Source organism: Triturus cristatus, chromosome 7 (assembly GCF_964204655.1).
Source record: "Triturus cristatus chromosome 7, aTriCri1.1, whole genome shotgun sequence".
Taxonomy (NCBI): domain Eukaryota; kingdom Metazoa; phylum Chordata; class Amphibia; order Caudata; family Salamandridae; genus Triturus; species Triturus cristatus.
The window spans coordinates 1,287,000,421-1,287,011,015 of NC_140590.1; the positions used below are offsets into that span (position 1 = coordinate 1,287,000,421).

Consider the following 10,595-nt stretch of genomic DNA (forward strand, 5'->3'; position numbering starts at 1 on the left):
CTTGAAACATGCTCAGGAATGGAACATGCTATTCTTCATTGTTGTCATGCACGTTTCATGAACAACACAAAGGGGGATAGAATAAACAGACCGGACACATGTTACATGCAGACGCAACACTCAGGAGTACTAACAACATACTGGGTCTGCAAATTTCACCTTGAATGGCTAAAACATTCCACGTTAGACGTGCTTCTCCTTTCTGATGACATGGATTTAGAGGATGTTTTGAAGTTCCTAGAAAGCCACGTCAAAAACGCTTTTTGAATGCAATATAGAATGAACTGTGTTTCACAGCAGGAAGCTGCTGAGCTGATACGTGAAATTGACAGAGTTAATTTAGAAAAGGGTATTGCAGTATTCGATAATGGTATTACTACTTTATCCACTCAAATGTATTCTCTGAGTAACATTGTGTTGCCAGCAATTGACAGAATATAGAGTGATGTCCCTCTTACAAAGTGGACAGAATCAGCTTGGATCCATCGTGCTATTAAGCTGGACTTTACAGACTTTGCACAATGATCGCGTAAATTACACACAAGCGACGTATTCCATCCATATAATTTGACAAAAGGACAGAAAATGATGGCAAAAAAGGACACAACATACACAATGTTAAAAATTGATTGAGCATCTAGAGAAATTACCATTCACTGTGGCAGAAACACCGTCAGCCATTGCATAATTTATGGATTCACATCTCTACCAATTTCAACATTCCACTTTACGTCCTGTTTAAAAAAACACTATCAAGTTGTCATGTATGAAGTGTTAGGGGAGAGTTTTGTAAATGGGACATAGGTCTTACCTTTTGAATACAGGTGTAGAAATGATGCAAACAAGGTTTTATTTAGTGGTACTGACTGCAAGAACAATTGTGGCCATTCATTAGTTTGCAGGGAGTTTACACTTCACGGTGCATGTACTGAGTCCATTGCAAATTTACCTTGTTATCTGAAGGGTTCCTTAGCTGCTGTAATTCATCCTGCATTTAGATTACTTTCCAATGGAAGTTATTTGATGTTGAATGACCAAGGTTGCCGTGGGAAGAGCCCAGGAGTGCCCTATGTGATAACGGTTTCCAGAGTCGTGACCTGTTGTACAAATGTGCTTTTTCCTCCTGTCCGTAGAGCTAAAGAAGGGGTGATTTTGCCTTCAATTTCTATCTTAAATGTGAATTTTGAAAGTCTGAGCAGACTGAAAACCTTATTATTTCAGAAAGAAGTTTTTTTGATACCTGCAAGGGAGAGGTTTGGTCTTCAAGTTGCAAGTCTCCTTCTGAAATCCAGTCGCAACTACGTACTAACCTCCCACAACACTTTGGAGAACATGTGCACCGCATTTCTAATGCTTCAAATATTGGACTTTTTAAGTGTTGTGATTTAGTGGGTTCCCCGGGGATCCAGAAATTCTGCAGCCGGGTTTGGGGAGCGCAGGATGGCGGGGATATTGAGTGGATGAGAAGTGGGACCCTGCCGAGGATCTGCAAAGACTTCTATGTTATGTTTGCAGAGGGCTGTCAACAGCTGGACTATAAAGTTACAGAATGTCTGGAAGATTGTGGAGTAAGGCCATTTTTGCTGGCTACAAAGTGGTCTCCGAAACCAGAGGGAGCACACTGCCCTTCTGAAAATCGAGGGGGTTTATGCAAGAGATGAGACAGACTTCTACTTGATCAAGCGATGCGCATACGTGTACAAAGCCAAGAATAACACCATAACTCCTGGTGGCAAACCCAACAAAACTCCTGTGATCTGGGGTAAGGTAACTCGCGCCCATGGTAACAGCGGCATGGTCCGTGCCAAGTTCTGCAGCAACCTTCCCGCCAAGGCCATGGGGCACAGGATCAGAGTGATTCTGTATCCTTCAAGGATCTGAATTGCTGATCACATCATTTCCGACTGCTGACAAATTGTTGCGAATGCCAAGTAACGTCAATGCCAAAAAAGACAGGTCACCTCAAATTAAATGTGCAAAACATGAACATCAGAGTTGTGCTGTGCACTGAATATGATGACAATATAACCTCTGTTCAACAAGTGATTCGCTATCAACACCTGGTGGCACTTTGATTAACGAGCTGAGCCAGTCACCCCCCCCCCCACCCCCGGAAGGTGACCTCTCGAATGCTGATTCTCTCTGTTTCTCAGACGAGGAGGACCAACCTGGCCCCTCAGGCGTGGCTGGGCAAGCTCAGTCTCAGGGCCACACTGTCCCCACCACCATCATCACCACGACTCCCACAACAGCAGCAACAACGCTGACCCCTGCAACAATGACCTGTGTGGCAGCCAATTCCACCATCATCACCGCTGCCTCCAACACTGTCCCTGTGGCAGTTGCCACCAATACCACCAGGCAGCCTGGGGGTGCTGTGGACAGTGTGCTGGGGCGCCGACAGGCAACGCCACAGGTCCGTGTCTGCGGGGCAGGTGGTAGGGAAACTGAGGGACAGTCACAGGAGAACACTGAGACTGAGGCCCTGGCCAATGTGAACACAGTCCTTGGTGCATACGAACAAAACCAGAGGCAGATGGGCCAGGTTGTGGAAGAACTGCAGGAACTCCACCTGCTGCAAAGGTCCATGGACACACGTTTGGGACAACTTGTGGAGTAGATGGGCCAGCTAGTGGGTGTTCTGAGGGACATCCATGCTGCTCAAATAGCGACACCTGAACCCAGTGGCCAGCCTGATGATACTCATAACACCTCAGCAGCAGCCACAGGGAAGGGTGAGGCAGAAGACACAGACTCCTCAGACACCTCTGAGCATGCAGCAGGTTCCCCCCTGCCAAACGGCAGAGGGGACGTCCGAGAAAGACCACAGGAGGATCACGCGGCTAAGCACCAGGCAAAACCAGTTCTAGAAGCCACCGTTGATGTCACAAGTGTGGCACAGGGAATTGACTTTGTTGTATATCCGATCCCACAATGATAGGAGTGTTCTGTTACACTGTGGAATTCCACCGATGTGTGTTCTACCCTAAGTATCCATGTACCAGTATTTTCAACTTCATCCCTCACCTGTCACTCATGTCTAAATAAACACAATTCACACCACTATGCCTTTGTGTCAGTATCATGTTCATCATAGTAATTTGTGCGGTATTTAATTACACACAATGGGAACATTGTCCTACGCCACCAGTGGGTAGCTCCAAAACCTTTGCTCAGAAGTTTACATATTTTTCCGGCCACAACCCTGTGGACTCATAGTCATATTATTATAAACTTTTTCCTTTCCCAGCAAAGAGAAATATGCCAACTGAAACAAAATTGATCTATTCGGCCTGCTTTATTTCCCAGTTGTCAATACAAGGGTTTTCCTTTTGGAAAGACAATGTTGATTTAAAATCAATTTGGGGGTGTGAAAAACTAGCAAGTTCAAGGCAACGAGGCATTGTTTAGAGCATGTCCAATACCACAACAAATGCTTTTTCTGAACAAAACTGTAAAGCAAACATCCTGCCTCTGCCTGAACAAGATAAAGGACATGAAAACATCAAACATTCCCATATTCGCACATTTTGAAAACTGGCTGCAATTTACCCCTTACACAGAAGAAAAACTTGAAACATGCTCAGGAATGGAACATGCTATTCTTCATTGTTGTCATGCACGTTTCATGAACAACACAAAGGGGGATAGAATAAACAGACCGGACACATGTTACATGCAGACGCAACACTCAGGAGTACTAACAACATACTGGGTCTGCAAATTTCACCTTGAATGGCTAAAACATTCCACGTTAGACGTGCTTCTCCTTTCTGATGACATGGATTTAGAGGATGTTTTGAAGTTCCTAGAAAGCCACGTCAAAAACGCTTTTTGAATGCAATATAGAATGAACTGTGTTTCACAGCAGGAAGCTGCTGAGCTGATACGTGAAATTGACAGAGTTAATTTAGAAAAGGGTATTGCAGTATTCGATAATGGTATTACTACTTTATCCACTCAAATGTATTCTCTGAGTAACATTGTGTTGCCAGCAATTGACAGAATATAGAGTGATGTCCCTCTTACAAAGTGGACAGAATCAGCTTGGATCCATCGTGCTATTAAGCTGGACTTTACAGACTTTGCACAATGATCGCGTAAATTACACACAAGCGACGTATTCCATCCATATAATTTGACAAAAGGACAGAAAATGATGGCAAAAAAGGACACAACATACACAATGTTAAAAATTGATTGAGCATCTAGAGAAATTACCATTCACTGTGGCAGAAACACCGTCAGCCATTGCATAATTTATGGATTCACATCTCTACCAATTTCAACATTCCACTTTACGTCCTGTTTAAAAAAACACTATCAAGTTGTCATGTATGAAGTGTTAGGGGAGAGTTTTGTAAATGGGACATAGGTCTTACCTTTTGAATACAGGTGTAGAAATGATGCAAACAAGGTTTTATTTAGTGGTACTGACTGCAAGAACAATTGTGGCCATTCATTAGTTTGCAGGGAGTTTACACTTCACGGTGCATGTACTGAGTCCATTGCAAATTTACCTTGTTATCTGAAGGGTTCCTTAGCTGCTGTAATTCATCCTGCATTTAGATTACTTTCCAATGGAAGTTATTTGATGTTGAATGACCAAGGTTGCCGTGGGAAGAGCCCAGGAGTGCCCTATGTGATAACGGTTTCCAGAGTCGTGACCTGTTGTACAAATGTGCTTTTTCCTCCTGTCCGTAGAGCTAAAGAAGGGGTGATTTTGCCTTCAATTTCTATCTTAAATGTGAATTTTGAAAGTCTGAGCAGACTGAAAACCTTATTATTTCAGAAAGAAGTTTTTTTGATACCTGCAAGGGAGAGGTTTGGTCTTCAAGTTGCAAGTCTCCTTCTGAAATCCAGTCGCAACTACGTACTAACCTCCCACAAAACTTTGGAGAACATGTGCACAGCATTTCTAATGCTTCAAATATTGGACTTTTTAAGTGTTGTGATTTAGTGGGTTCCCCGGGGATCCAGAAATTCTGCAGCCGGGTTTGGGGAGCGCAGGATGGCGGGGATATTGAGTGGATGAGAAGTGGGACCCTGCCGAGGATCTGCAAAGACTTCTATGTTATGTTTGCAGAGGGCTGTCAACAGCTGGACTATAAAGTTACAGAATGTCTGGAAGATTGTGGAGTAAGGCCATTTTTGCTGGCTACAAAGTGGTCTCCGAAACCAGAGGGAGCACACTGCCCTTCTGAAAATCGAGGGGGTTTATGCAAGAGATGAGACAGACTTCTACTTGATCAAGCGATGCGCATACGTGTACAAAGCCAAGAATAACACCATAACTCCTGGTGGCAAACCCAACAAAACTCCTGTGATCTGGGGTAAGGTAACTCGCGCCCATGGTAACAGCGGCATGGTCCGTGCCAAGTTCTGCAGCAACCTTCCCGCCAAGGCCATGGGGCACAGGATCAGAGTGATTCTGTATCCTTCAAGAATCTGAATTGCTGATCACATCATTTCCGACTGCTGACAAATTGTTGCGAATGCCAAGTAACGTCAATGCCAAAAAAGACAGGTCACCTCAAATTAAATGTGCAAAACATGAACATCAGAGTTGTGCTGTGCACTGAATATGATGACAATATAACCTCTGTTCAACAAGTGATTCGCTATCAACACCTGGTGGCACTTTGATTAACGAGCTGAGCCAGTCACCCCCCCCCCCACCCCCGGAAGGTGACCTCTCGAATGCTGATTCTCTCTGTTTCTCAGACGAGGAGGACCAACCTGGCCCCTCAGGCGTGGCTGGGCAAGCTCAGTCTCAGGGCCACACTGTCCCCACCACCATCATCACCACGACTCCCACAACAGCAGCAACAACGCTGACCCCTGCAACAATGACCTGTGTGGCAGCCAATTCCACCATCATCACCGCTGCCTCCAACACTGTCCCTGTGGCAGTTGCCACCAATACCACCAGGCAGCCTGGGGGTGCTGTGGACAGTGTGCTGGGGCGCCGACAGGCAACGCCACAGGTCCGTGTCTGCGGGGCAGGTGGTAGGGAAACTGAGGGACAGTCACAGGAGAACACTGAGACTGAGGCCCTGGCCAATGTGAACACAGTCCTTGGTGCATACGAACAAAACCAGAGGCAGATGGGCCAGGTTGTGGAAGAACTGCAGGAACTCCACCTGCTGCAAAGGTCCATGGACACACGTTTGGGACAACTTGTGGAGTAGATGGGCCAGCTAGTGGGTGTTCTGAGGGACATCCATGCTGCTCAAATAGCGACACCTGAACCCAGTGGCCAGCCTGATGATACTCATAACACCTCAGCAGCAGCCACAGGGAAGGGTGAGGCAGAAGACACAGACTCCTCAGACACCTCTGAGCATGCAGCAGGTTCCCCCCTGCCAAACGGCAGAGGGGACGTCCGAGAAAGACCACAGGAGGATCACGCGGCTAAGCACCAGGCAAAACCAGTTCTAGAAGCCACCGTTGATGTCACAAGTGTGGCACAGGGAATTGACTTTGTTGTATATCCGATCCCACAATGATAGGAGTGTTCTGTTACACTGTGGAATTCCACCGATGTGTGTTCTACCCTAAGTATCCATGTACCAGTATTTTCAACTTCATCCCTCACCTGTCACTCATGTCTAAATAAACACAATTCACACCACTATGCCTTTGTGTCAGTATCATGTTCATCATAGTAATTTGTGCGGTATTTAATTACACACAATGGGAACATTGTCCTACGCCACCAGTGGGTAGCTCCAAAACCTTTGCTCAGAAGTTTACATATTTTTCCGGCCACAACCCTGTGGACTCATAGTCATATTATTATAAACTTTTTCCTTTCCCAGCAAAGAGAAATATGCCAACTGAAACAAAATTGATCTATTCGGCCTGCTTTATTTCCCAGTTGTCAATACAAGGGTTTTCCTTTTGGAAAGACAATGTTGATTTAAAATCAATTTGGGGGTGTGAAAAACTAGCAAGTTCAAGGCAACGAGGCATTGTTTAGAGCATGTCCAATACCACAACAAATGCTTTTTCTGAACAAAACTGTAAAGCAAACATCCTGCCTCTGCCTGAACAAGATAAAGGACATGAAAACACCAAACATTCCCATATTCGCACATTTTGAAAACTGGCTGCAATTTACCCCTTACACAGAAGAAAAACTTGAAACATGCTCAGGAATGGAACATGCTATTCTTCATTGTTGTCATGCACGTTTCATGAACAACACAAAGGGGGATAGAATAAACAGACCGGACACATGTTACATGCAGACGCAACACTCAGGAGTACTAACAACATACTGGGTCTGCAAATTGCACCTTGAATGGCTAAAACATTCCACGTTAGACGTGCTTCTCCTTTCTGATGACATGGATTTAGAGGATGTTTTGAAGTTCCTAGAAAGCCACGTCAAAAACGCTTTTTGAATGCAATATAGAATGAACTGTGTTTCACAGCAGGAAGCTGCTGAGCTGATACGTGAAATTGACAGAGTTAATTTAGAAAAGGGTATTGCAGTATTCGATAATGGTATTACTACTTTATCCACTCAAATGTATTCTCTGATTAACATTGTGTTGCCAGCAATTGACAGAATATAGAGTGATGTCCCTCTTACAAAGTGGACAGAATCAGCTTGGATCCATCGTGCTATTAAGCTGGACTTTACAGACTTTGCACAATGATCGCGTAAATTACACACAAGCGACGTATTCCATCCATATAATTTGACAAAAGGACAGAAAATGATGGCAAAAAAGGACACAACATACACAATGTTAAAAATTGATTGAGCATCTAGAGAAATTACCATTCACTGTGGCAGAAACACCGTCAGCCATTGCATAATTTATGGATTCACATCTCTACCAATTTCAACATTCCACTTTACGTCCTGTTTAAAAAAACACTATCAAGTTGTCATGTATGAAGTGTTAGGGGAGAGTTTTGTAAATGGGACATAGGTCTTACCTTTTGAATACAGGTGTAGAAATGATGCAAACAAGGTTTTATTTAGTGGTACTGACTGCAAGAACAATTGTGGCCATTCATTAGTTTGCAGGGAGTTTACACTTCACGGTGCATGTACTGAGTCCATTGCAAATTTACCTTGTTATCTGAAGGGTTCCTTAGCTGCTGTAATTCATCCTGCATTTAGATTACTTTCCAATGGAAGTTATTTGATGTTGAATGACCAAGGTTGCCGTGGGAAGAGCCCAGGAGTGCCCTATGTGATAACGGTTTCCAGAGTCGTGACCTGTTGTACAAATGTGCTTTTTCCTCCTGTCCGTAGAGCTAAAGAAGGGGTGATTTTGCCTTCAATTTCTATCTTAAATGTGAATTTTGAAAGTCTGAGCAGACTGAAAACCTTATTATTTCAGAAAGAAGTTTTTTTGATACCTGCAAGGGAGAGGTTTGGTCTTCAAGTTGCAAGTCTCCTTCTGAAATCCAGTCGCAACTACGTACTAACCTCCCACAACACTTTGGAGAACATGTGCACCGCATTTCTAATGCTTCAAATATTGGACTTTTTAAGTGTTGTGATTTAGTGGGTTCCCCGGGGATCCAGAAATTCTGCAGCCGGGTTTGGGGAGCGCAGGATGGCGGGGATATTGAGTGGATGAGAAGTTGGACCCTGCCGAGGATCTGCAAAGACTTCTATGTTATGTTTGCAGAGGGCTGTCAACAGCTGGACTATAAAGTTACAGAATGTCTGGAAGATTGTGGAGTAAGGCCATTTTTGCTGGCTACAAAGTGGTCTCCGAAACCAGAGGGAGCACACTGCCCTTCTGAAAATCGAGGGGGTTTATGCAAGAGATGAGACAGACTTCTACTTGATCAAGCGATGCGCACACGTGTACAAAGCCAAGAATAACACCATAACTCCTGGTGGCAAACCCAACAAAACTCCTGTGATCTGGGGTAAGGTAACTCGCGCCCATGGTAACAGCGGCATGGTCCGTGCCAAGTTCTGCAGCAACCTTCCCGCCAAGGCCATGGGGCACAGGATCAGAGTGATTCTGTATCCTTCAAGGATCTGAATTGCTGATCACATCATTTCCGACTGCTGACAAATTGTTGCGAATGCCAAGTAACGTCAATGCCAAAAAAGACAGGTCACCTCAAATTAAATGTGCAAAACATGAACATCAGAGTTGTGCTGTGCACTGAATATGATGACAATATAACCTCTGTTCAACAAGTGATTCGCTATCAACACCTGGTGGCACTTTGATTAGCGAGCTGAGCCAGTCACCCCCCCCACCCCCGGAAGGTGACCTCTCGAATGCTGATTCTCTCTGTTTCTCAGACGAGGAGGACCAACCTGGCCCCTCAGGCGTGGCTGGGCAAGCTCAGTCTCAGGGCCACACTGTCCCCACCACCACCATCACCACGACTCCCACAACAGCAGCAACAACGCTGACCCCTGCAACAATGACCTGTGTGGCAGCCAATTCCACCATCATCACCGCTGCCTCCAACACTGTCCCTGTGGCAGTTGCCACCAATACCACCAGGCAGCCTGGGGGTGCTGTGGACAGTGTGCTGGGGCGCCGACAGGCAACGCCACAGGTCCGTGTCTGCGGGGCAGGTGGTAGGGAAACTGAGGGACAGTCACAGGAGGACACTGAGACTGAGGCCCTGGCCAATGTGAACACAGTCCTTGGTGCATACGAACAAAACCAGAGGCAGATGGGCCAGGTTGTGGAAGAACTGCAGGAACTCCACCTGCTGCAAAGGTCCATGGACACACGTTTGGGACAACTTGTGGAGTAGATGGGCCAGCTAGTGGGTGTTCTGAGGGACATCCATGCTGCTCAAATAGCGACACCTGAACCCAGTGGCCAGCCTGATGATACTCATAACACCTCAGCAGCAGCCACAGGGAAGGGTGAGGCAGAAGACACAGACTCCTCAGACACCTCTGAGCATGCAGCAGGTTCCCCCCTGCCAAACGGCAGAGGGGACGTCCGAGAAAGACCACAGGAGGATCACGCGGCTAAGCACCAGGCAAAACCAGTTCTAGAAGCCACCGTTGATGTCACAAGTGTGGCAGAGAGAATTGACTTTGTTGTAGATCCGATCCCACATTGCCACAATGATAGGAGTGTTCTGTTACACTGTGGAATTCCACCGATGTGTGTTCTACCCTAAGTATCCATGTACCAGTATTTTCAACTTCATCCCTCACCTGTCACTCATGTCTAAATAAACACAATTCACACCACTATGCCTTTGTGTCAGTATCATGTTCATCATAGTAATTTGTATGTAACTCACTTTGCAATGTATCACAAGATTAGAATGCGACAATCCATTGAGAAAGCAGAGCAACCTAGAACGACACAAGAAAATAACATTGAGTTGACATATAATGGCATGACAGCAAAAGCACAGCACCAGGCAACACTGTACAAGAAGCATTCCCGATCACACTGGCCAACAACATCAACATGGACAGAAGGGGGATGAAAGCTTGCACCTCCTTGCACAGTTAAACACTCAGAATCCTGGTAAATGCCCTTCAGTTTAACCCCTTCGCTGCCAGGCCTTTTCCCCCTCCTGTGCCACGCCCTTTTTTGGCTATTTGGGGTAGTGCGCGCTGAGGCCCC

The 10,595-nt window shown here is 45.5% G+C and overlaps 3 pseudogenes; all 3 read left to right on the top strand.

Annotated features, from left to right (window-relative positions):
• Nucleotides 1-1,403: 1,403 nt before the first annotated feature.
• On the top strand, nt 1,404-1,881 carry LOC146811898 (large ribosomal subunit protein eL33 pseudogene; annotated as a pseudogene).
• Nucleotides 1,882-4,978: 3,097 nt separating this feature from the next.
• On the top strand, nt 4,979-5,452 carry LOC146811899 (large ribosomal subunit protein eL33 pseudogene; annotated as a pseudogene).
• Nucleotides 5,453-8,664: 3,212 nt separating this feature from the next.
• LOC146811900 (large ribosomal subunit protein eL33 pseudogene) lies at nt 8,665-9,023 on the top strand (annotated as a pseudogene).
• The last annotated feature ends 1,572 nt before the right edge of the window (nt 9,024-10,595 follow it).